The sequence below is a fragment of the Ranitomeya imitator genome, unplaced genomic scaffold (assembly GCF_032444005.1).
Source record: "Ranitomeya imitator isolate aRanImi1 unplaced genomic scaffold, aRanImi1.pri SCAFFOLD_1034, whole genome shotgun sequence".
NCBI lineage: Eukaryota > Metazoa > Chordata > Amphibia > Anura > Dendrobatidae > Ranitomeya > Ranitomeya imitator.
This window is the reverse complement of record NW_027193516.1, coordinates 26,844-52,759: the sequence shown is the minus strand read 5'-3', so window position 1 is coordinate 52,759 and position 25,916 is coordinate 26,844. Positions and strand designations below refer to the sequence as shown.

At 45.0% G+C, this 25,916-nt stretch overlaps 13 non-coding genes and 1 pseudogene across 13 annotated transcripts; all 14 read right to left on the bottom strand.

Annotated features, from left to right (window-relative positions):
• Positions 1-813: 813 nt before the first annotated feature.
• On the bottom strand, positions 814-1,004 carry LOC138653591 (U2 spliceosomal RNA). The gene has a single exon (XR_011315925.1). It is a non-coding gene; the product is annotated as a U2 spliceosomal RNA (small nuclear RNA).
• A 1,172-nt stretch (positions 1,005-2,176) lies between these two features.
• On the bottom strand, positions 2,177-2,367 carry LOC138653590 (U2 spliceosomal RNA). The gene has a single exon (XR_011315924.1). It is a non-coding gene; the product is annotated as a U2 spliceosomal RNA (small nuclear RNA).
• Positions 2,368-3,539: 1,172 nt separating this feature from the next.
• Positions 3,540-3,730, bottom strand: LOC138653589 (U2 spliceosomal RNA). Its single transcript, XR_011315923.1, has one exon. It is a non-coding gene; the product is annotated as a U2 spliceosomal RNA (small nuclear RNA).
• A 1,172-nt stretch (positions 3,731-4,902) lies between these two features.
• LOC138653559 (U2 spliceosomal RNA) lies at positions 4,903-5,088 on the bottom strand. Its single transcript, XR_011315897.1, has one exon. It is a non-coding gene; the product is annotated as a U2 spliceosomal RNA (small nuclear RNA).
• A 2,501-nt stretch (positions 5,089-7,589) lies between these two features.
• Positions 7,590-7,780, bottom strand: LOC138653588 (U2 spliceosomal RNA). The gene has a single exon (XR_011315922.1). It is a non-coding gene; the product is annotated as a U2 spliceosomal RNA (small nuclear RNA).
• Positions 7,781-8,952: 1,172 nt separating this feature from the next.
• On the bottom strand, positions 8,953-9,143 carry LOC138653586 (U2 spliceosomal RNA). The gene has a single exon (XR_011315920.1). It is a non-coding gene; the product is annotated as a U2 spliceosomal RNA (small nuclear RNA).
• Positions 9,144-10,315: 1,172 nt separating this feature from the next.
• LOC138653585 (U2 spliceosomal RNA) lies at positions 10,316-10,506 on the bottom strand. Its single transcript, XR_011315919.1, has one exon. It is a non-coding gene; the product is annotated as a U2 spliceosomal RNA (small nuclear RNA).
• Positions 10,507-11,678: 1,172 nt separating this feature from the next.
• Positions 11,679-11,879, bottom strand: LOC138653564 (U2 spliceosomal RNA; annotated as a pseudogene).
• Positions 11,880-18,198: 6,319 nt separating this feature from the next.
• On the bottom strand, positions 18,199-18,389 carry LOC138653584 (U2 spliceosomal RNA). The gene has a single exon (XR_011315918.1). It is a non-coding gene; the product is annotated as a U2 spliceosomal RNA (small nuclear RNA).
• Positions 18,390-19,561: 1,172 nt separating this feature from the next.
• Positions 19,562-19,752, bottom strand: LOC138653583 (U2 spliceosomal RNA). Its single transcript, XR_011315917.1, has one exon. It is a non-coding gene; the product is annotated as a U2 spliceosomal RNA (small nuclear RNA).
• A 1,172-nt stretch (positions 19,753-20,924) lies between these two features.
• On the bottom strand, positions 20,925-21,115 carry LOC138653582 (U2 spliceosomal RNA). Its single transcript, XR_011315916.1, has one exon. It is a non-coding gene; the product is annotated as a U2 spliceosomal RNA (small nuclear RNA).
• Positions 21,116-22,287: 1,172 nt separating this feature from the next.
• Positions 22,288-22,478, bottom strand: LOC138653580 (U2 spliceosomal RNA). Its single transcript, XR_011315915.1, has one exon. It is a non-coding gene; the product is annotated as a U2 spliceosomal RNA (small nuclear RNA).
• A 1,168-nt stretch (positions 22,479-23,646) lies between these two features.
• On the bottom strand, positions 23,647-23,837 carry LOC138653579 (U2 spliceosomal RNA). The gene has a single exon (XR_011315914.1). It is a non-coding gene; the product is annotated as a U2 spliceosomal RNA (small nuclear RNA).
• A 1,172-nt stretch (positions 23,838-25,009) lies between these two features.
• Positions 25,010-25,200, bottom strand: LOC138653578 (U2 spliceosomal RNA). The gene has a single exon (XR_011315913.1). It is a non-coding gene; the product is annotated as a U2 spliceosomal RNA (small nuclear RNA).
• Positions 25,201-25,916: the final 716 nt, after the last annotated feature.

The following is a 25,916-nucleotide window of genomic DNA, read 5'->3' as shown; positions in this document are numbered from 1 at the left end:
AATCCCCCTGCCATGTGGTCTGCTGCTGTTCCAGCAGCAGACTGAAGACGGCGCCATTTTTCTCTGCCTTAGATAAGTCCAGAGCCCATTGTGACACGTGAGAGTTCCGGAGTCAATGGCTGAAGGCCCCATTGTGACAGCAGCAGCAGGTGAAGGTTCCGTGCATAGATTCTATCTACTGCAGGCAGGCAGGCAGGCAGCAGCAGCAGCGCACCCAGTTGGTCAAAAGCATTAGAATACTACTCACACAGTACAAGACAAAATAGACAAGACTAGCACATTCAAGATCATCACAGACACCATTTTTCCTTCTTTATTGAAATACATATCATACACCACATAATTAAAAGTCAGTGGTCCACAAGAGGGAGCCAATGTTTTACAAAGGAATTTGTGCATGCGGTCACAAATGTAGTATGTATGGCCGAACTACTCGTAGGATACTTCAATTTAAACACTTCATGCTGACAGACAGCAGGCAGGGGCCTAATTTTGTAGATGGCACAATATATTAGCAACACTGTTACAAAGGCCTCATTCGGGCCTACATCTTAACACACCTGTTGCAACCAGCAAAGATTGCTTGATTGATTGATTGATTGATTGCATATTGGATGCAATCCAATGCTGAACATGCACAGGTGAAAGCAAGGCACAGGAAATGTTGCAAACGGTCCAGTGAAATTGAGCAAATTGCTACATTTGCCACCTGAAACGTGCTTCTTTGACCCTGAAAAGAATTCTCAGAAAGTGTTAAATGACAACTTGCTGGGCTGATTTCAATTCAATCTGTTTTTGGAAACCGGATCAGAGAAGGGGTGCACTGTTCCCGGAGATACTGCAATAACGGGTCAATGCGTGGAGTGGACAGAGCAAGCTCCATTTCCAGCTCCCTGTTCTAAAAATCCATTTAATATATGGTCCCCAAATAGGGGACGTATCAGATATTAAACTGATAAGAACAGATACTACACTTGATCTTAGCCAAAAGGCCGAGAAGCGATAGCCTGAAATGGTTTGCCACTCCAGACGCCCCATGGCCCACAACCAGGACTCACTGTGGAGAGAGCCCAAAAGATGATTGCCCAGGGGAAGACATTTTTTTTCTAAACTCTGGATGCCTTCTCAAATGGCAGTTCTGGTGTGTGTGGGGGCGTGTGGGGGGTGTGTGGGGGTGTGTGGGGGTGTGTTCAAGTTGGGCCCAACGCGTTTTTAAAAAATCTGCCTAACTCCGCCTAATCTGCATAACTCCGCCTGATCTGCATAACTCCGCCCATCTGAACACACCCTCCATCCCTTTGGCGCTCCAGAGTGCAACTATTAGTGCAAGTCTGCAAATTGCCCCTTTAAAAAAAAAAAAGACAATCCCCCTGCCATGTGGTCTGCTGCTGTTCCAGCAGCAGACTGAAGACGGCGCCATTTTTCTCTGCCTTAGATAAGTCCAGAGCCCATTGTGACACGTGAGAGTTCCGGAGTCAATGGCTGAAGGCCCCATTGTGACAGCAGCAGCAGGTGAAGGTTCCGTGCATAGATTCTATCTACTGCAGGCAGGCAGGCAGGCAGCAGCAGCAGCGCACCCAGTTGGTCAAAAGCATTAGAATACTACTCACACAGTACAAGACAAAATAGACAAGACTAGCACATTCAAGATCATCACAGACACCATTTTTCCTTCTTTATTGAAATACATATCATACACCACATAATTAAAAGTCAGTGGTCCACAAGAGGGAGCCAATGTTTTACAAAGGAATTTGTGCATGCGGTCACAAATGTAGTATGTATGGCCGAACTACTCGTAGGATACTTCAATTTAAACACTTCATGCTGACAGACAGCAGGCAGGGGCCTAATTTTGTAGATGGCACAATATATTAGCAACACTGTTACAAAGGCCTCATTCGGGCCTACATCTTAACACACCTGTTGCAACCAGCAAAGATTGCTTGATTGATTGATTGATTGATTGCATATTGGATGCAATCCAATGCTGAACATGCACAGGTGAAAGCAAGGCACAGGAAATGTTGCAAACGGTCCAGTGAAATTGAGCAAATTGCTACATTTGCCACCTGAAACGTGCTTCTTTGACCCTGAAAAGAATTCTCAGAAAGTGTTAAATGACAACTTGCTGGGCTGATTTCAATTCAATCTGTTTTTGGAAACCGGATCAGAGAAGGGGTGCACTGTTCCCGGAGATACTGCAATAACGGGTCAATGCGTGGAGTGGACAGAGCAAGCTCCATTTCCAGCTCCCTGTTCTAAAAATCCATTTAATATATGGTCCCCAAATAGGGGACGTATCAGATATTAAACTGATAAGAACAGATACTACACTTGATCTTAGCCAAAAGGCCGAGAAGCGATAGCCTGAAATGGTTTGCCACTCCAGACGCCCCATGGCCCACAACCAGGACTCACTGTGGAGAGAGCCCAAAAGATGATTGCCCAGGGGAAGACATTTTTTTTCTAAACTCTGGATGCCTTCTCAAATGGCAGTTCTGGTGTGTGTGGGGGCGTGTGGGGGGTGTGTGGGGGTGTGTGGGGGTGTGTTCAAGTTGGGCCCAACGCGTTTTTAAAAAATCTGCCTAACTCCGCCTAATCTGCATAACTCCGCCTGATCTGCATAACTCCGCCCATCTGAACACACCCTCCATCCCTTTGGCGCTCCAGAGTGCAACTATTAGTGCAAGTCTGCAAATTGCCCCTTTAAAAAAAAAAAAGACAATCCCCCTGCCATGTGGTCTGCTGCTGTTCCAGCAGCAGACTGAAGACGGCGCCATTTTTCTCTGCCTTAGATAAGTCCAGAGCCCATTGTGACACGTGAGAGTTCCGGAGTCAATGGCTGAAGGCCCCATTGTGACAGCAGCAGCAGGTGAAGGTTCCGTGCATAGATTCTATCTACTGCAGGCAGGCAGGCAGGCAGCAGCAGCAGCGCACCCAGTTGGTCAAAAGCATTAGAATACTACTCACACAGTACAAGACAAAATAGACAAGACTAGCACATTCAAGATCATCACAGACACCATTTTTCCTTCTTTATTGAAATACATATCATACACCACATAATTAAAAGTCAGTGGTCCACAAGAGGGAGCCAATGTTTTACAAAGGAATTTGTGCATGCGGTCACAAATGTAGTATGTATGGCCGAACTACTCGTAGGATACTTCAATTTAAACACTTCATGCTGACAGACAGCAGGCAGGGGCCTAATTTTGTAGATGGCACAATATATTAGCAACACTGTTACAAAGGCCTCATTCGGGCCTACATCTTAACACACCTGTTGCAACCAGCAAAGATTGCTTGATTGATTGATTGATTGATTGCATATTGGATGCAATCCAATGCTGAACATGCACAGGTGAAAGCAAGGCACAGGAAATGTTGCAAACGGTCCAGTGAAATTGAGCAAATTGCTACATTTGCCACCTGAAACGTGCTTCTTTGACCCTGAAAAGAATTCTCAGAAAGTGTTAAATGACAACTTGCTGGGCTGATTTCAATTCAATCTGTTTTTGGAAACCGGATCAGAGAAGGGGTGCACTGTTCCCGGAGATACTGCAATAACGGGTCAATGCGTGGAGTGGACAGAGCAAGCTCCATTTCCAGCTCCCTGTTCTAAAAATCCATTTAATATATGGTCCCCAAATAGGGGACGTATCAGATATTAAACTGATAAGAACAGATACTACACTTGATCTTAGCCAAAAGGCCGAGAAGCGATAGCCTGAAATGGTTTGCCACTCCAGACGCCCCATGGCCCACAACCAGGACTCACTGTGGAGAGAGCCCAAAAGATGATTGCCCAGGGGAAGACATTTTTTTTCTAAACTCTGGATGCCTTCTCAAATGGCAGTTCTGGTGTGTGTGGGGGCGTGTGGGGGGTGTGTGGGGGTGTGTGGGGGTGTGTTCAAGTTGGGCCCAACGCGTTTTTAAAAAATCTGCCTAACTCCGCCTAATCTGCATAACTCCGCCTGATCTGCATAACTCCGCCCATCTGAACACACCCTCCATCCCTTTGGCGCTCCAGAGTGCAACTATTAGTGCAAGTCTGCAAATTGCCCCTTTAAAAAAAAAAAAGACAATCCCCCTGCCATGTGGTCTGCTGCTGTTCCAGCAGCAGACTGAAGACGGCGCCATTTTTCTCTGCCTTAGATAAGTCCAGAGCCCATTGTGACACGTGAGAGTTCCGGAGTCAATGGCTGAAGGCCCCATTGTGACAGCAGCAGCAGGTGAAGGTTCCGTGCATAGATTCTATCTACTGCAGGCAGGCAGGCAGGCAGCAGCAGCAGCGCACCCAGTTGGTCAAAAGCATTAGAATACTACTCACACAGTACAAGACAAAATAGACAAGACTAGCACATTCAAGATCATCACAGACACCATTTTTCCTTCTTTATTGAAATACATATCATACACCACATAATTAAAAGTCAGTGGTCCACAAGAGGGAGCCAATGTTTTACAAAGGAATTTGTGCATGCGGTCACAAATGTAGTATGTATGGCCGAACTACTCGTAGGATACTTCAATTTAAACACTTCATGCTGACAGACAGCAGGCAGGGGCCTAATTTTGTAGATGGCACAATATATTAGCAACACTGTTACAAAGGCCTCATTCGGGCCTACATCTTAACACACCTGTTGCAACCAGCAAAGATTGCTTGATTGATTGATTGATTGATTGCATATTGGATGCAATCCAATGCTGAACATGCACAGGTGAAAGCAAGGCACAGGAAATGTTGCAAACGGTCCAGTGAAATTGAGCAAATTGCTACATTTGCCACCTGAAACGTGCTTCTTTGACCCTGAAAAGAATTCTCAGAAAGTGTTAAATGACAACTTGCTGGGCTGATTTCAATTCAATCTGTTTTTGGAAACCGGATCAGAGAAGGGGTGCACTGTTCCCGGAGATACTGCAATAACGGGTCAATGCGTGGAGTGGACAGAGCAAGCTCCATTTCCAGCTCCCTGTTCTAAAAATCCATTTAATATATGGTCCCCAAATAGGGGACGTATCAGATATTAAACTGATAAGAACAGATACGGTTTCATCAGTATCAAAGCTCAAAAATAAAATTAATCGTATTAAACGACTTAAACATGAGTTCGACATCATCATTTTGAAACCACTTCTGTTAAAAATAAAATACAAATCACATCATATACATAATACAGAACACAATATCCCTATAGAATATCTTTATAAACAAAAACAAACTATCCTATTTGTACTCCTCAGGTAACCAAATGTCTCTATAGTCAAATATTATATCTTCCTGAATCATCACCATTTTTTTCCCTTTTTCCTTTCCCTTCTCTTTACTCCCAGTCTCTTTTTTTTTCCTTTTTAACTCCCTCCTCCCAATACTCAAAAAAATCTTCCTCACCCTGAAACTCTATTTTTCCCATTGTCTTTTCCTTCTCTTTACACACAGTCTCCCTTTTCTCCTTTTGAATTATCTTCCGTTTCCATTTTTTATTAACTCTTTTCTCCGCACTTTCAACCTTTCTAACTTTGTCTTCATCTTTATCCATTATAAATCTCTCCTTAAGCTCCTCCATACATTCCCTTCTCTCGATTTCTTCATCTTCTTTCTTTTCCAAAACTCCTTCCATCTTCTCAAAAAGTTCAAAATTCACTGCTAAAGTTTTCTCTCTTTCCACATAACAAAACCCAAACTTCCCGTTTATCATAATTTTTCCTACCAACAACTCCTCATCTTCCTTTGTCCATACCAAAAAACGTCTTTTTCCATTCCATACACCAATAGTATTCAAAAAAATTTTCTGAAACTTTGCCTCCACATACTTTGTCTTCAAATAACTCAACACCTCTTCAGTGTCTACAAAAGGGTCATCCATACATACAACAACACTTCTTGGTTTTCCCATACATGATACCATCAGACCAATATCTCCAAAGTTTTCTCCATTCCACCACTTAAAGAAATCCAAACATTTACCTTCTGATTTTAAAGTCACGTCAAAGCTCCTTCTATATCTTGCTTCTTGCATACACAAAATATCTTCTTTCCAGATTGCTCCAAAATCCACAAAAAAGTCCATAATCCGCTTTTCATCCAACAAGACGTCCTCCATGCCTGGCTTTCGAAAGAACCGCAAGCAGCTCCTCTTCCTCCAGAACTCCATATCTCCAATGTTGCCCCAACAGCTATGTGTTGGAACAGTTGCCCACTACAGATGTAGTGGCAAGGGTGATCGCCTCTCGTTGCCCAGGGACTAATCCGACTCCCCAATAGCAGCAGGGGGGTGAAGCCACACTGTCAAATGCAGCGATCCCCCCAGGCCAAGGAGCCGGGTACCCTGGGCACCTTAGGCCAGACCAAGTACAGCAACAATTAAGCCACTGCACTTGATCTTAGCCAAAAGGCCGAGAAGCGATAGCCTGAAATGGTTTGCCACTCCAGACGCCCCATGGCCCACAACCAGGACTCACTGTGGAGAGAGCCCAAAAGATGATTGCCCAGGGGAAGACATTTTTTTTCTAAACTCTGGATGCCTTCTCAAATGGCAGTTCTGGTGTGTGTGGGGGCGTGTGGGGGGTGTGTGGGGGTGTGTGGGGGTGTGTTCAAGTTGGGCCCAACGCGTTTTTAAAAAATCTGCCTAACTCCGCCTAATCTGCATAACTCCGCCTGATCTGCATAACTCCGCCCATCTGAACACACCCTCCATCCCTTTGGCGCTCCAGAGTGCAACTATTAGTGCAAGTCTGCAAATTGCCCCTTTAAAAAAAAAAAAGACAATCCCCCTGCCATGTGGTCTGCTGCTGTTCCAGCAGCAGACTGAAGACGGCGCCATTTTTCTCTGCCTTAGATAAGTCCAGAGCCCATTGTGACACGTGAGAGTTCCGGAGTCAATGGCTGAAGGCCCCATTGTGACAGCAGCAGCAGGTGAAGGTTCCGTGCATAGATTCTATCTACTGCAGGCAGGCAGGCAGGCAGCAGCAGCAGCGCACCCAGTTGGTCAAAAGCATTAGAATACTACTCACACAGTACAAGACAAAATAGACAAGACTAGCACATTCAAGATCATCACAGACACCATTTTTCCTTCTTTATTGAAATACATATCATACACCACATAATTAAAAGTCAGTGGTCCACAAGAGGGAGCCAATGTTTTACAAAGGAATTTGTGCATGCGGTCACAAATGTAGTATGTATGGCCGAACTACTCGTAGGATACTTCAATTTAAACACTTCATGCTGACAGACAGCAGGCAGGGGCCTAATTTTGTAGATGGCACAATATATTAGCAACACTGTTACAAAGGCCTCATTCGGGCCTACATCTTAACACACCTGTTGCAACCAGCAAAGATTGCTTGATTGATTGATTGATTGATTGCATATTGGATGCAATCCAATGCTGAACATGCACAGGTGAAAGCAAGGCACAGGAAATGTTGCAAACGGTCCAGTGAAATTGAGCAAATTGCTACATTTGCCACCTGAAACGTGCTTCTTTGACCCTGAAAAGAATTCTCAGAAAGTGTTAAATGACAACTTGCTGGGCTGATTTCAATTCAATCTGTTTTTGGAAACCGGATCAGAGAAGGGGTGCACTGTTCCCGGAGATACTGCAATAACGGGTCAATGCGTGGAGTGGACAGAGCAAGCTCCATTTCCAGCTCCCTGTTCTAAAAATCCATTTAATATATGGTCCCCAAATAGGGGACGTATCAGATATTAAACTGATAAGAACAGATACTACACTTGATCTTAGCCAAAAGGCCGAGAAGCGATAGCCTGAAATGGTTTGCCACTCCAGACGCCCCATGGCCCACAACCAGGACTCACTGTGGAGAGAGCCCAAAAGATGATTGCCCAGGGGAAGACATTTTTTTTCTAAACTCTGGATGCCTTCTCAAATGGCAGTTCTGGTGTGTGTGGGGGCGTGTGGGGGGTGTGTGGGGGTGTGTGGGGGTGTGTTCAAGTTGGGCCCAACGCGTTTTTAAAAAATCTGCCTAACTCCGCCTAATCTGCATAACTCCGCCTGATCTGCATAACTCCGCCCATCTGAACACACCCTCCATCCCTTTGGCGCTCCAGAGTGCAACTATTAGTGCAAGTCTGCAAATTGCCCCTTTAAAAAAAAAAAAGACAATCCCCCTGCCATGTGGTCTGCTGCTGTTCCAGCAGCAGACTGAAGACGGCGCCATTTTTCTCTGCCTTAGATAAGTCCAGAGCCCATTGTGACACGTGAGAGTTCCGGAGTCAATGGCTGAAGGCCCCATTGTGACAGCAGCAGCAGGTGAAGGTTCCGTGCATAGATTCTATCTACTGCAGGCAGGCAGGCAGGCAGCAGCAGCAGCGCACCCAGTTGGTCAAAAGCATTAGAATACTACTCACACAGTACAAGACAAAATAGACAAGACTAGCACATTCAAGATCATCACAGACACCATTTTTCCTTCTTTATTGAAATACATATCATACACCACATAATTAAAAGTCAGTGGTCCACAAGAGGGAGCCAATGTTTTACAAAGGAATTTGTGCATGCGGTCACAAATGTAGTATGTATGGCCGAACTACTCGTAGGATACTTCAATTTAAACACTTCATGCTGACAGACAGCAGGCAGGGGCCTAATTTTGTAGATGGCACAATATATTAGCAACACTGTTACAAAGGCCTCATTCGGGCCTACATCTTAACACACCTGTTGCAACCAGCAAAGATTGCTTGATTGATTGATTGATTGATTGCATATTGGATGCAATCCAATGCTGAACATGCACAGGTGAAAGCAAGGCACAGGAAATGTTGCAAACGGTCCAGTGAAATTGAGCAAATTGCTACATTTGCCACCTGAAACGTGCTTCTTTGACCCTGAAAAGAATTCTCAGAAAGTGTTAAATGACAACTTGCTGGGCTGATTTCAATTCAATCTGTTTTTGGAAACCGGATCAGAGAAGGGGTGCACTGTTCCCGGAGATACTGCAATAACGGGTCAATGCGTGGAGTGGACAGAGCAAGCTCCATTTCCAGCTCCCTGTTCTAAAAATCCATTTAATATATGGTCCCCAAATAGGGGACGTATCAGATATTAAACTGATAAGAACAGATACTACACTTGATCTTAGCCAAAAGGCCGAGAAGCGATAGCCTGAAATGGTTTGCCACTCCAGACGCCCCATGGCCCACAACCAGGACTCACTGTGGAGAGAGCCCAAAAGATGATTGCCCAGGGGAAGACATTTTTTTTCTAAACTCTGGATGCCTTCTCAAATGGCAGTTCTGGTGTGTGTGGGGGCGTGTGGGGGGTGTGTGGGGGTGTGTGGGGGTGTGTTCAAGTTGGGCCCAACGCGTTTTTAAAAAATCTGCCTAACTCCGCCTAATCTGCATAACTCCGCCTGATCTGCATAACTCCGCCCATCTGAACACACCCTCCATCCCTTTGGCGCTCCAGAGTGCAACTATTAGTGCAAGTCTGCAAATTGCCCCTTTAAAAAAAAAAAAGACAATCCCCCTGCCATGTGGTCTGCTGCTGTTCCAGCAGCAGACTGAAGACGGCGCCATTTTTCTCTGCCTTAGATAAGTCCAGAGCCCATTGTGACACGTGAGAGTTCCGGAGTCAATGGCTGAAGGCCCCATTGTGACAGCAGCAGCAGGTGAAGGTTCCGTGCATAGATTCTATCTACTGCAGGCAGGCAGGCAGGCAGCAGCAGCAGCGCACCCAGTTGGTCAAAAGCATTAGAATACTACTCACACAGTACAAGACAAAATAGACAAGACTAGCACATTCAAGATCATCACAGACACCATTTTTCCTTCTTTATTGAAATACATATCATACACCACATAATTAAAAGTCAGTGGTCCACAAGAGGGAGCCAATGTTTTACAAAGGAATTTGTGCATGCGGTCACAAATGTAGTATGTATGGCCGAACTACTCGTAGGATACTTCAATTTAAACACTTCATGCTGACAGACAGCAGGCAGGGGCCTAATTTTGTAGATGGCACAATATATTAGCAACACTGTTACAAAGGCCTCATTCGGGCCTACATCTTAACACACCTGTTGCAACCAGCAAAGATTGCTTGATTGATTGATTGATTGATTGCATATTGGATGCAATCCAATGCTGAACATGCACAGGTGAAAGCAAGGCACAGGAAATGTTGCAAACGGTCCAGTGAAATTGAGCAAATTGCTACATTTGCCACCTGAAACGTGCTTCTTTGACCCTGAAAAGAATTCTCAGAAAGTGTTAAATGACAACTTGCTGGGCTGATTTCAATTCAATCTGTTTTTGGAAACCGGATCAGAGAAGGGGTGCACTGTTCCCGGAGATACTGCAATAACGGGTCAATGCGTGGAGTGGACAGAGCAAGCTCCATTTCCAGCTCCCTGTTCTAAAAATCCATTTAATATATGGTCCCCAAATAGGGGACGTATCAGATATTAAACTGATAAGAACAGATACTACACTTGATCTTAGCCAAAAGGCCGAGAAGCGATAGCCTGAAATGGTTTGCCACTCCAGACGCCCCATGGCCCACAACCAGGACTCACTGTGGAGAGAGCCCAAAAGATGATTGCCCAGGGGAAGACATTTTTTTTCTAAACTCTGGATGCCTTCTCAAATGGCAGTTCTGGTGTGTGTGGGGGCGTGTGGGGGGTGTGTGGGGGTGTGTGGGGGTGTGTTCAAGTTGGGCCCAACGCGTTTTTAAAAAATCTGCCTAACTCCGCCTAATCTGCATAACTCCGCCTGATCTGCATAACTCCGCCCATCTGAACACACCCTCCATCCCTTTGGCGCTCCAGAGTGCAACTATTAGTGCAAGTCTGCAAATTGCCCCTTTAAAAAAAAAAAAGACAATCCCCCTGCCATGTGGTCTGCTGCTGTTCCAGCAGCAGACTGAAGACGGCGCCATTTTTCTCTGCCTTAGATAAGTCCAGAGCCCATTGTGACACGTGAGAGTTCCGGAGTCAATGGCTGAAGGCCCCATTGTGACAGCAGCAGCAGGTGAAGGTTCCGTGCATAGATTCTATCTACTGCAGGCAGGCAGGCAGGCAGCAGCAGCAGCGCACCCAGTTGGTCAAAAGCATTAGAATACTACTCACACAGTACAAGACAAAATAGACAAGACTAGCACATTCAAGATCATCACAGACACCATTTTTCCTTCTTTATTGAAATACATATCATACACCACATAATTAAAAGTCAGTGGTCCACAAGAGGGAGCCAATGTTTTACAAAGGAATTTGTGCATGCGGTCACAAATGTAGTATGTATGGCCGAACTACTCGTAGGATACTTCAATTTAAACACTTCATGCTGACAGACAGCAGGCAGGGGCCTAATTTTGTAGATGGCACAATATATTAGCAACACTGTTACAAAGGCCTCATTCGGGCCTACATCTTAACACACCTGTTGCAACCAGCAAAGATTGCTTGATTGATTGATTGATTGATTGCATATTGGATGCAATCCAATGCTGAACATGCACAGGTGAAAGCAAGGCACAGGAAATGTTGCAAACGGTCCAGTGAAATTGAGCAAATTGCTACATTTGCCACCTGAAACGTGCTTCTTTGACCCTGAAAAGAATTCTCAGAAAGTGTTAAATGACAACTTGCTGGGCTGATTTCAATTCAATCTGTTTTTGGAAACCGGATCAGAGAAGGGGTGCACTGTTCCCGGAGATACTGCAATAACGGGTCAATGCGTGGAGTGGACAGAGCAAGCTCCATTTCCAGCTCCCTGTTCTAAAAATCCATTTAATATATGGTCCCCAAATAGGGGACGTATCAGATATTAAACTGATAAGAACAGATTTTTTTTTTTTTTTTTTTTTTTTTTTTTTTTTTCCCTCAGATGGGAAGTTCCACAGTCAAGACTCCACAACTTTATGGAACTCATCTCCCAAAACAGCAAGCCACATACACAATGTAACCGCCATTCCCATCATCACTGGAAAACACAACAAAATATATTTGTTAACAACACAAAAAAACTCAAGATACATTAAACAAAATGTTTCCACTTTTTGGTTTTCCAAACTCCCTCTGCATCCACCTCCCCTCTCCTCCTCTGATCACACACAAAACAAAAATACAATTTTCCCAAAATAATTTTTATGCAATTTTTAACTTCAATATCCTTCCTTTTAAACACATATATATTCCTCACATCCCACAAAACCTCTTTTATACATGCCATCATTAACCACAATACTCTCTCCTTTTCCCCACACATACCCAATCCAAACATAAAAAGCTCAAAAGACAACAGATTCACCTCACACAGTTCCTTACACAAACGACCCAACCCTGCAATCACACTTCTAGCGTACTGACAATTCCAAAACAAATGCACCACGCTCTCACTTCCACCACATCCACTCCTCGGACACTTCTCACTCCTCACTAAACCCCGATTTTTCTGAAACTCCCTCACCGGTAACACCCCATGCAATGACTGCCATACAATCTCACTCTGCCTGTTTGTCATACCATTCATCCGTACCTTCTTCCATACTTTCTGCACATCATCCCCTCTTACCACTTTAAGATCTGGTAAGGACAGCCTGTAAACTTGTCCAATGTCACATTCCATCTCTCTACACTCAATCATCTTATATACAGCTTTCTTCTTTTCTAACAATCTCACATCCACATCACACAGTTCATACTTCACTAAAAGTTTGTAAACCCACACATACCACACAGGAACCTCAAAAGCCACTGGGCTCCTAAGATCTCTTTCACGCCATTTCAAACGAAACAAGAAATTTCCAAACAAAAACCTGCACATACATGCATACTTCCCATCCATCCTAATCACACCTAATACAAACACCATAATATTCACGCCAAAAAATACATTCAAATTTGGGAAACCCAGTCCCCCCTTATCCAAACTCTTCATAACAATTTCTCTCCTAGCACGCTCCATACATGAACCCCAAAAAAAGACAAACAAAACCCTATTTAATCTTCTAACACACATGTAGCTTGGTGGAAAAACCATCGCAACATACAAAAAAATAGGTAACACAACACTCTTAATAACTAAAATTTTACCAAAAAACGTAAGATCCCTCAAATTCCAAAAATTTAACTTACGCTCCACTCTCTCTCTCACATCCACCCAGCTTTCCTCTCCATCCAATTTCTCCGAAAATTTCACGCCCAAAACCTTTATCGGTCCACTCACCACATTCACTCCAACATCATCGCTCAGACTCCTCCCCCCAAAATTCTTACACTCACTCTTCTCCCAATTCACTTTAAAAGCAGAAGCTCCACAAAAAATAGAAACCAACAACTTCACACGCCGTACCGAACACTCTGAATCACACAACACACACACATCATCCATATAAGCACTCATCTTCCACTCTCTCCCCCCACCCCCCGGTACTTGCACACCCCGAATCACCTTATCTCTTCTCAACAGACATAACAATGGCTCAATTGCACAAATAAATACGATAGGGGACAAAGGGCACCCCTGCCGAACACCCGAAAACACATTTACTCTCCTCCCCACATTTCCATTCAACAACACACAACTATAAATATTCTTATACAAACTTCTCACTCTCTCAACAAACTCAGAAGGAAATCCCATCCTCACCAACACACTAAACAAAAAACCATGCGCCAACCTATCATACGCCTTCTCAAAATCCAAACTCAACACATAAACCCCCTTCTTACGACTCATGCAGTCCCATAAACAATCTCTCAACATACACAAACTTCCATGTATTCGTCTTCCAGGCACCGCACAACATTGCTCCTCACCCACCACACTCCCAACCACGCCACGCATCCTGTTGGCCAAAAGCTTCGCATAAATCTTATAATCACAATTCAACAATGTGATCGGCCTCCAGTTTTTAAGATTTTTCAAATCACCCTTTTTTGGCAATAACACAACCACCCCTGCACGCATACCATTTGCCACCTCTGCATTCGCCCACATATACTTACATACATCCACAAAATCCTTCCCAATCACATCCCACATCACACGATAAAATTCCACCGGTAAACCATCCTCCCCCGGTGTTTTATTCAACGCCATACTACACACCACCTTCCATACTTCTTCATCTGTCACATCACCCATCAAACTTTCTCTTTCTATCTTATTCAAACTATTTTCCAAACCACTCAGCACCTCACTCTCCAAACCTTCATCCCTCCATTTCACAGCATACAAATCATCATAAAACTTTGCCACTTCCTCACACAAGTCCACACCACTCACTTCATTTCCATCCATCCCATTCAAAACACTCATACTCTGTCTTTTCCCAAAAACTTTTTTAAAGAAAAAACGCGAACACTTCTCATTCTTCTCCAAATTCTCTATCTTGGCCCTATACACAATACTCCTCCCTCTTTCTAACAAAAAATCATCCACTTCTTTTTTCACTTTCACCAAATCTTCACTCACATCCATCCCTCCCGCCCTCAACTTATACAACACGCTCAATCTTACATTTAAAAAAACAAACCTTTTCCTCTTTGCAGCCGCACACTTGTACCCGAGTTTTTTAAAAAAACTCTTGGTTTTCCATTTAACCCAATCCCACCATTCACACACGCTTCTGAAATCACTCCTGCATCCACACCAATCTGCATAAATTCTTTTATACTCCTCTCTCACACCCCCTCCTTCCAGCAAACTCACATTCAGCTTCCACACACCTTTCCCAGCCACCTCATTAACATGCAAATCCAATTCACACTTCATACACACATGATCCGAAAAAACCACACTCTCCTGTGCATAACTAACAGGAATCATATTTTTAGACACAAAACAATGATCTAACCTAGACGCCACCCTCCCACTATCAGAAAAAAAAGTATTTAACAACGGCGCTATCTTGCATGCACACTGCATATCCCTTAAACCAAAATCACTCACCATATCCATTAACACTTTCCCTGCCACATCCACATTCACACTTCCCACATCACAGTTCATATCACCCACTAACACTACAGGCACTCTCCCAGGAATAAAAAACTTAATTTTTTCAAATAACACTTTACGTTCCTGTTTTTCCACAGGCGCATATACATTAATAACACAAAAACGAACATTTCTAAACTCAAAATTAGCCAACACACACCTTCCAACCTCAATCACCATATAGTCACACAAACTCACATCACTTCCCTTCACTAAAAAACCCACACCATCATTTTTATTACAAGCACTCCCTGACCACACAGACGCACCATGAGGCCATTCACTCCCCTTCACATCATCCACAATCCCACACTCCTGCAAACAAAAAATTCCTGCATTTTGTGTTGCAAAAAAATCCAAAATAGCCGCCCGCCGCAACCTATTTTTAAAGACCCTCACATTTTGTGATATAATTATAAACCCCATCATATACACAGAACCAAAAACACTAAAGCAAACAACCTACAAAAAGGACATTAAACAACTTATATGAAAAAAAAAAAAAAAAAAAAAAAAACATTTTAAAGCAACTGCAATATACAAAACACATTTTAACGGCAAAAGCTATGTACAAAAACGCTTAGAAAAAAAAAGCACATAGCTAAGCAGTGTCGCCACTGTCCTCCTCCACCATCTGCGCCGCGCAGCTTTCAGAGCCGCTGACCTCCATACACTCCTCCACACGTGACTTCTTCCGCCCAACCTTCCTCTGGGGCACTCCTGCTTCTGGAACCTCAAAGTCAAAATTTTCCCCACCACCCTCCCTGGGACACTTTCGACCTCCAGGCTCCTCTTGTGAGGAAAAAGCACCTATATTTCTCGGATCCGATTCAGGAATCACAGGATCAACCAACTCCTCCGCCCCAGAAGTATCAAAATCCATCAGCGCACCCAACTCCTCTGTATTAATAACTGGAACCTCCTTTTTTTTCTTACTTTTATTAGTCATAGCACGCTCTTCCTGCTTTGCGGCTCTCCAAAATAATTTGTCCTCCAGCTCCTCCTTCCTCCTTTCAGCCTCCTTGTCCTCCTGCCTTCTATCCCGCCGTCTCTCAACCATAGAGGGCGGAATTATTTCAGCGCTCTGCTGCGCAGAAGACTTGCTTTCCTCTTCCCGTTTCTTTACCTCCTCCTCTCTCTTTTTCTCCTCCTCCTGCCTCCGCTCCTCACGCTTTTTTCCTTCCTCCTCCCGCCTCTCCTCCTCTCTGGTTGGCCTCCTCGGCCCAGCATATGGACAGTCCCTATACAGGTGCCCTATGTCTCCACACTGGTCACACTCACGTGGCATTGGACACTGAGCCGCCATATGGCCCTCTTGTTTACAATTGCGGCAAACCATACTTTTCTCACAGGTACTCTGTAGGTGCCCAAACTGAAAACACTTTCTACAGTATAGAGGCTGCCCTGCATATGTCAGGAAGCCCCTTTGCCCTGCTACCGAAAAGTTCGCCGGGGGATGGGCGAAACCTCCCAAACAACTTGGGTCTCTCCTCAGTTTCACACGAAACACGTATTTACAATTAAAGATCCCCAAGCAATTTTTTTGCTTTTCTCCACCCTTCACATACTCGCAATAACGAGCCAGGAACTGCTCCAGCAAACTTACTTCAGTGTAAGGGTTATACACCGTCACAGTTACAACTTTCTCCATTAGCCCAAACAAAGGCTCCACCCGCACTCCCTCCAGGCATGGATCACCATCATGACTTCTGAGCCACTCAAAGATAGTTAAGCAAACTGCCTCACTCACAAAGGTAACATCATATGTACCTTGATTCCGGAACTCGTTAACGCTGAAAATGTCCGTCCGGTGGGCTCCAGCCTTTTCCTCCAGCAGGTCACGAACCACGAAAACCACATTATTTCGGGCACTTCCTTCCACGATCACACGAATGGTATTCTTGATGAACATCTTCACCTCTTCAGTCTTCTCTGCCGGTACAAAGACCGCAGTAGCAAATCAGCAGCACGCTGCCAGGAATCACTCGCACCCCCTGACCGCGACACAAGATCGCAGCCAAAAGGCCGAGAAGCGATAGCCTGAAATGGTTTGCCACTCCAGACGCCCCATGGCCCACAACCAGGACTCACTGTGGAGAGAGCCCAAAAGATGATTGCCCAGGGGAAGACATTTTTTTTCTAAACTCTGGATGCCTTCTCAAATGGCAGTTCTGGTGTGTGTGGGGGCGTGTGGGGGGTGTGTGGGGGTGTGTGGGGGTGTGTTCAAGTTGGGCCCAACGCGTTTTTAAAAAATCTGCCTAACTCCGCCTAATCTGCATAACTCCGCCTGATCTGCATAACTCCGCCCATCTGAACACACCCTCCATCCCTTTGGCGCTCCAGAGTGCAACTATTAGTGCAAGTCTGCAAATTGCCCCTTTAAAAAAAAAAAAGACAATCCCCCTGCCATGTGGTCTGCTGCTGTTCCAGCAGCAGACTGAAGACGGCGCCATTTTTCTCTGCCTTAGATAAGTCCAGAGCCCATTGTGACACGTGAGAGTTCCGGAGTCAATGGCTGAAGGCCCCATTGTGACAGCAGCAGCAGGTGAAGGTTCCGTGCATAGATTCTATCTACTGCAGGCAGGCAGGCAGGCAGCAGCAGCAGCGCACCCAGTTGGTCAAAAGCATTAGAATACTACTCACACAGTACAAGACAAAATAGACAAGACTAGCACATTCAAGATCATCACAGACACCATTTTTCCTTCTTTATTGAAATACATATCATACACCACATAATTAAAAGTCAGTGGTCCACAAGAGGGAGCCAATGTTTTACAAAGGAATTTGTGCATGCGGTCACAAATGTAGTATGTATGGCCGAACTACTCGTAGGATACTTCAATTTAAACACTTCATGCTGACAGACAGCAGGCAGGGGCCTAATTTTGTAGATGGCACAATATATTAGCAACACTGTTACAAAGGCCTCATTCGGGCCTACATCTTAACACACCTGTTGCAACCAGCAAAGATTGCTTGATTGATTGATTGATTGATTGCATATTGGATGCAATCCAATGCTGAACATGCACAGGTGAAAGCAAGGCACAGGAAATGTTGCAAACGGTCCAGTGAAATTGAGCAAATTGCTACATTTGCCACCTGAAACGTGCTTCTTTGACCCTGAAAAGAATTCTCAGAAAGTGTTAAATGACAACTTGCTGGGCTGATTTCAATTCAATCTGTTTTTGGAAACCGGATCAGAGAAGGGGTGCACTGTTCCCGGAGATACTGCAATAACGGGTCAATGCGTGGAGTGGACAGAGCAAGCTCCATTTCCAGCTCCCTGTTCTAAAAATCCATTTAATATATGGTCCCCAAATAGGGGACGTATCAGATATTAAACTGATAAGAACAGATACTACACTTGATCTTAGCCAAAAGGCCGAGAAGCGATAGCCTGAAATGGTTTGCCACTCCAGACGCCCCATGGCCCACAACCAGGACTCACTGTGGAGAGAGCCCAAAAGATGATTGCCCAGGGGAAGACATTTTTTTTCTAAACTCTGGATGCCTTCTCAAATGGCAGTTCTGGTGTGTGTGGGGGCGTGTGGGGGGTGTGTGGGGGTGTGTGGGGGTGTGTTCAAGTTGGGCCCAACGCGTTTTTAAAAAATCTGCCTAACTCCGCCTAATCTGCATAACTCCGCCTGATCTGCATAACTCCGCCCATCTGAACACACCCTCCATCCCTTTGGCGCTCCAGAGTGCAACTATTAGTGCAAGTCTGCAAATTGCCCCTTTAAAAAAAAAAAAGACAATCCCCCTGCCATGTGGTCTGCTGCTGTTCCAGCAGCAGACTGAAGACGGCGCCATTTTTCTCTGCCTTAGATAAGTCCAGAGCCCATTGTGACACGTGAGAGTTCCGGAGTCAATGGCTGAAGGCCCCATTGTGACAGCAGCAGCAGGTGAAGGTTCCGTGCATAGATTCTATCTACTGCAGGCAGGCAGGCAGGCAGCAGCAGCAGCGCACCCAGTTGGTCAAAAGCATTAGAATACTACTCACACAGTACAAGACAAAATAGACAAGACTAGCACATTCAAGATCATCACAGACACCATTTTTCCTTCTTTATTGAAATACATATCATACACCACATAATTAAAAGTCAGTGGTCCACAAGAGGGAGCCAATGTTTTACAAAGGAATTTGTGCATGCGGTCACAAATGTAGTATGTATGGCCGAACTACTCGTAGGATACTTCAATTTAAACACTTCATGCTGACAGACAGCAGGCAGGGGCCTAATTTTGTAGATGGCACAATATATTAGCAACACTGTTACAAAGGCCTCATTCGGGCCTACATCTTAACACACCTGTTGCAACCAGCAAAGATTGCTTGATTGATTGATTGATTGATTGCATATTGGATGCAATCCAATGCTGAACATGCACAGGTGAAAGCAAGGCACAGGAAATGTTGCAAACGGTCCAGTGAAATTGAGCAAATTGCTACATTTGCCACCTGAAACGTGCTTCTTTGACCCTGAAAAGAATTCTCAGAAAGTGTTAAATGACAACTTGCTGGGCTGATTTCAATTCAATCTGTTTTTGGAAACCGGATCAGAGAAGGGGTGCACTGTTCCCGGAGATACTGCAATAACGGGTCAATGCGTGGAGTGGACAGAGCAAGCTCCATTTCCAGCTCCCTGTTCTAAAAATCCATTTAATATATGGTCCCCAAATAGGGGACGTATCAGATATTAAACTGATAAGAACAGATACTACACTTGATCTTAGCCAAAAGGCCGAGAAGCGATAGCCTGAAATGGTTTGCCACTCCAGACGCCCCATGGCCCACAACCAGGACTCACTGTGGAGAGAGCCCAAAAGATGATTGCCCAGGGGAAGACATTTTTTTTCTAAACTCTGGATGCCTTCTCAAATGGCAGTTCTGGTGTGTGTGGGGGCGTGTGGGGGGTGTGTGGGGGTGTGTGGGGGTGTGTTCAAGTTGGGCCCAACGCGTTTTTAAAAAATCTGCCTAACTCCGCCTAATCTGCATAACTCCGCCTGATCTGCATAACTCCGCCCATCTGAACACACCCTCCATCCCTTTGGCGCTCCAGAGTGCAACTATTAGTGCAAGTCTGCAAATTGCCCCTTTAAAAAAAAAAAAGACAATCCCCCTGCCATGTGGTCTGCTGCTGTTCCAGCAGCAGACTGAAGACGGCGCCATTTTTCTCTGCCTTAGATAAGTCCAGAGCCCATTGTGACACGTGAGAGTTCCGGAGTCAATGGCTGAAGGCCCCATTGTGACAGCAGCAGCAGGTGAAGGTTCCGTGCATAGATTCTATCTACTGCAGGCAGGCAGGCAGGCAGCAGCAGCAGCGCACCCAGTTGGTCAAAAGCATTAGAATACTACTCACACAGTACAAGACAAAATAGACAAGACTAGCACATTCAAGATCATCACAGACACCATTTTTCCTTCTTTATTGAAATACATATCATACACCACATAATTAAAAGTCAGTGGTCCACAAGAGGGAGCCAATGTTTTACAAAGGAATTTGTGCATGCGGTCACAAATGTAGTATGTATGGCCGAACTACTCGTAGGATACTTCAATTTAAACACTTCATGCTGACAGACAGCAGGCAGGGGCCTAATTTTGTAGATGGCACAATATATTAGCAACACTGTTACAAAGGCCTCATTCGGGCCTACATCTTAACACACCTGTTGCAACCAGCAAAGATTGCTTGATTGATTGATTGATTGATTGCATATTGGATGCAATCCAATGCTGAACATGCACAGGTGAAAGCAAGGCACAGGAAATGTTGCAAACGGTCCAGTGAAATTGAGCAAATTGCTACATTTGCCACCTGAAACGTGCTTCTTTGACCCTGAAAAGAATTCTCAGAAAGTGTTAAATGACAACTTGCTGGGCTGATTTCAATTCAATCTGTTTTTGGAAACCGGATCAGAGAAGGGGTGCACTGTTCCCGGAGATACTGCAATAACGGGTCAATGCGTGGAGTGGACAGAGCAAGCTCCATTTCCAGCTCCCTGTTCTAAAAATCCATTTAATATATGGTCCCCAAATAGGGGACGTATCAGATATTAAACTGATAAGAACAGATACTACACTTGATCTTAGCCAAAAGGCCGAGAAGCGATAGCCTGAAATGGTTTGCCACTCCAGACGCCCCATGGCCCACAACCAGGACTCACTGTGGAGAGAGCCCAAAAGATGATTGCCCAGGGGAAGACATTTTTTTTCTAAACTCTGGATGCCTTCTCAAATGGCAGTTCTGGTGTGTGTGGGGGCGTGTGGGGGGTGTGTGGGGGTGTGTGGGGGTGTGTTCAAGTTGGGCCCAACGCGTTTTTAAAAAATCTGCCTAACTCCGCCTAATCTGCATAACTCCGCCTGATCTGCATAACTCCGCCCATCTGAACACACCCTCCATCCCTTTGGCGCTCCAGAGTGCAACTATTAGTGCAAGTCTGCAAATTGCCCCTTTAAAAAAAAAAAAGACAATCCCCCTGCCATGTGGTCTGCTGCTGTTCCAGCAGCAGACTGAAGACGGCGCCATTTTTCTCTGCCTTAGATAAGTCCAGAGCCCATTGTGACACGTGAGAGTTCCGGAGTCAATGGCTGAAGGCCCCATTGTGACAGCAGCAGCAGGTGAAGGTTCCGTGCATAGATTCTATCTACTGCAGGCAGGCAGGCAGGCAGCAGCAGCAGCGCACCCAGTTGGTCAAAAGCATTAGAATACTACTCACACAGTACAAGACAAAATAGACAAGACTAGCACATTCAAGATCATCACAGACACCATTTTTCCTTCTTTATTGAAATACATATCATACACCACATAATTAAAAGTCAGTGGTCCACAAGAGGGAGCCAATGTTTTACAAAGGAATTTGTGCATGCGGTCACAAATGTAGTATGTATGGCCGAACTACTCGTAGGATACTTCAATTTAAACACTTCATGCTGACAGACAGCAGGCAGGGGCCTAATTTTGTAGATGGCACAATATATTAGCAACACTGTTACAAAGGCCTCATTCGGGCCTACATCTTAACACACCTGTTGCAACCAGCAAAGATTGCTTGATTGATTGATTGATTGATTGCATATTGGATGCAATCCAATGCTGAACATGCACAGGTGAAAGCAAGGCACAGGAAATGTTGCAAACGGTCCAGTGAAATTGAGCAAATTGCTACATTTGCCACCTGAAACGTGCTTCTTTGACCCTGAAAAGAATTCTCAGAAAGTGTTAAATGACAACTTGCTGGGCTGATTTCAATTCAATCTGTTTTTGGAAACCGGATCAGAGAAGGGGTGCACTGTTCCCGGAGATACTGCAATAACGGGTCAATGCGTGGAGTGGACAGAGCAAGCTCCATTTCCAGCTCCCTGTTCTAAAAATCCATTTAATATATGGTCCCCAAATAGGGGACGTATCAGATATTAAACTGATAAGAACAGATACTACACTTGATCTTAGCCAAAAGGCCGAGAAGCGATAGCCTGAAATGGTTTGCCACTCCAGACGCCCCATGGCCCACAACCAGGACTCACTGTGGAGAGAGCCCAAAAGATGATTGCCCAGGGGAAGACATTTTTTTTCTAAACTCTGGATGCCTTCTCAAATGGCAGTTCTGGTGTGTGTGGGGGCGTGTGGGGGGTGTGTGGGGGTGTGTGGGGGTGTGTTCAAGTTGGGCCCAACGCGTTTTTAAAAAATCTGCCTAACTCCGCCTAATCTGCATAACTCCGCCTGATCTGCATAACTCCGCCCATCTGAACACACCCTCCATCCCTTTGGCGCTCCAGAGTGCAACTATTAGTGCAAGTCTGCAAATTGCCCCTTTAAAAAAAAAAAAGACAATCCCCCTGCCATGTGGTCTGCTGCTGTTCCAGCAGCAGACTGAAGACGGCGCCATTTTTCTCTGCCTTAGATAAGTCCAGAGCCCATTGTGACACGTGAGAGTTCCGGAGTCAATGGCTGAAGGCCCCATTGTGACAGCAGCAGCAGGTGAAGGTTCCGTGCATAGATTCTATCTACTGCAGGCAGGCAGGCAGCAGCAGCAGCGCACCCAGTTGGTCAAAAGCATTAGAATACTACTCACACAGTACAAGACAAAATAGACAAGACTAGCACATTCAAGATCATCACAGACACCATTTTTCCTTCTTTATTGAAATACATATCATACACCACATAATTAAAAGTCAGTGGTCCACAAGAGGGAGCCAATGTTTTACAAAGGAATTTGTGCATGCGGTCACAAATGTAGTATGTATGGCCGAACTACTCGTAGGATACTTCAATTTAAACACTTCATGCTGACAGACAGCAGGCAGGGGCCTAATTTTGTAGATGGCACAATATATTAGCAACACTGTTACAAAGGCCTCATTCGGGCCTACATCTTAACACACCTGTTGCAACCAGCAAAGATTGCTTGATTGATTGATTGATTGATTGCATATTGGATGCAATCCAATGCTGAACATGCACAGGTGAAAGCAAGGCACAGGAAATGTTGCAAACGGTCCAGTGAAATTGAGCAAATTGCTACATTTGCCACCTGAAACGTGCTTCTTTGACCCTGAAAAGAATTCTCAGAAAGTGTTAAATGACAACTTGCTGGGCTGATTTCAATTCAATCTGTTTTTGGAAACCGGATCAGAGAAGGGGTGCACTGTTCCCGGAGATACTGCAATAACGGGTCAATGCGTGGAGTGGACAGAGCAAGCTCCATTTCCAGCTCCCTGTTCTAAAAATCCATTTAATATATGGTCCCCAAATAGGGGACGTATCAGATATTAAACTGATAAGAACAGATACTACACTTGATCTTAGCCAAAAGGCCGAGAAGCGATAGCCTGAAATGGTTTGCCACTCCAGACGCCCCATGGCCCACAACCAGGACTCACTGTGGAGAGAGCCCAAAAGATGATTGCCCAGGGGAAGACATTTTTTTTCTAAACTCTGGATGCCTTCTCAAATGGCAGTTCTGGTGTGTGTGGGGGCGTGTGGGGGGTGTGTGGGGGTGTGTGGGGGTGTGTTCAAGTTGGGCCCAACGCGTTTTTAAAAAATCTGCCTAACTCCGCCTAATCTGCATAACTCCGCCTGATCTGCATAACTCCGCCCATCTGAACACACCCTCCATCCCTTTGGCGCTCCAGAGTGCAACTATTAGTGCAAGTCTGCAAATTGCCCCTTTAAAAAAAAAAAAGACAATCCCCCTGCCATGTGGTCTGCTGCTGTTCCAGCAGCAGACTGAAGACGGCGCCATTTTTCTCTGCCTTAGATAAGTCCAGAGCCCATTGTGACACGTGAGAGTTCCGGAGTCAATGGCTGAAGGCCCCATTGTGACAGCAGCAGCAGGTGAAGGTTCCGTGCATAGATTCTATCTACTGCAGGCAGGCAGGCAGGCAGCAGCAGCAGCGCACCCAGTTGGTCAAAAGCATTAGAATACTACTCACACAGTACAAGACAAAATAGACAAGACTAGCACATTCAAGATCATCACAGACACCATTTTTCCTTCTTTATTGAAATACATATCATACACCACATAATTAAAAGTCAGTGGTCCACAAGAGGGAGCCAATGTTTTACAAAGGAATTTGTGCATGCGGTCACAAATGTAGTATGTATGGCCGAACTACTCGTAGGATACTTCAATTTAAACACTTCATGCTGACAGACAGCAGGCAGGGGCCTAATTTTGTAGATGGCACAATATATTAGCAACACTGTTACAAAGGCCTCATTCGGGCCTACATCTTAACACACCTGTTGCAACCAGCAAAGATTGCTTGATTGATTGATTGATTGATTGCATATTGGATGCAATCCAATGCTGAACATGCACAGGTGAAAGCAAGGCACAGGAAATGTTGCAAACGGTCCAGTGAAATTGAGCAAATTGCTACATTTGCCACCTGAAACGTGCTTCTTTGACCCTGAAAAGAATTCTCAGAAAGTGTTAAATGACAACTTGCTGGGCTGATTTCAATTCAATCTGTTTTTGGAAACCGGATCAGAGAAGGGGTGCACTGTTCCCGGAGATACTGCAATAACGGGTCAATGCGTGGAGTGGACAGAGCAAGCTCCATTTCCAGCTCCCTGTTCTAAAAATCCATTTAATATATGGTCCCCAAATAGGGGACGTATCAGATATTAAACTGATAAGAACAGATACTACACTTGATCTTAGCCAAAAGGCCGAGAAGCGATAGCCTGAAATGGTTTGCCACTCCAGACGCCCCATGGCCCACAACCAGGACTCACTGTGGAGAGAGCCCAAAAGATGATTGCCCAGGGGAAGACATTTTTTTTCTAAACTCTGGATGCCTTCTCAAATGGCAGTTCTGGTGTGTGTGGGGGCGTGTGGGGGGTGTGTGGGGGTGTGTGGGGGTGTGTTCAAGTTGGGCCCAACGCGTTTTTAAAAAATCTGCCTAACTCCGCCTAATCTGCATAACTCCGCCTGATCTGCATAACTCCGCCCATCTGAACACACCCTCCATCCCTTTGGCGCTCCAGAGTGCAACTATTAGTGCAAGTCTGCAAATTGCCCCTTTAAAAAAAAAAAAGACAATCCCCCTGCCATGTGGTCTGCTGCTGTTCCAGCAGCAGACTGAAGACGGCGCCATTTTTCTCTGCCTTAGATAAGTCCAGAGCCCATTGTGACACGTGAGAGTTCCGGAGTCAATGGCTGAAGGCCCCATTGTGACAGCAGCAGCAGGTGAAGGTTCCGTGCATAGATTCTATCTACTGCAGGCAGGCAGGCAGGCAGCAGCAGCAGCGCACCCAGTTGGTCAAAAGCATTAGAATACTACTCACACAGTACAAGACAAAATAGACAAGACTAGCACATTCAAGATCATCACAGACACCATTTTTCCTTCTTTATTGAAATACATATCATACACCACATAATTAAAAGTCAGTGG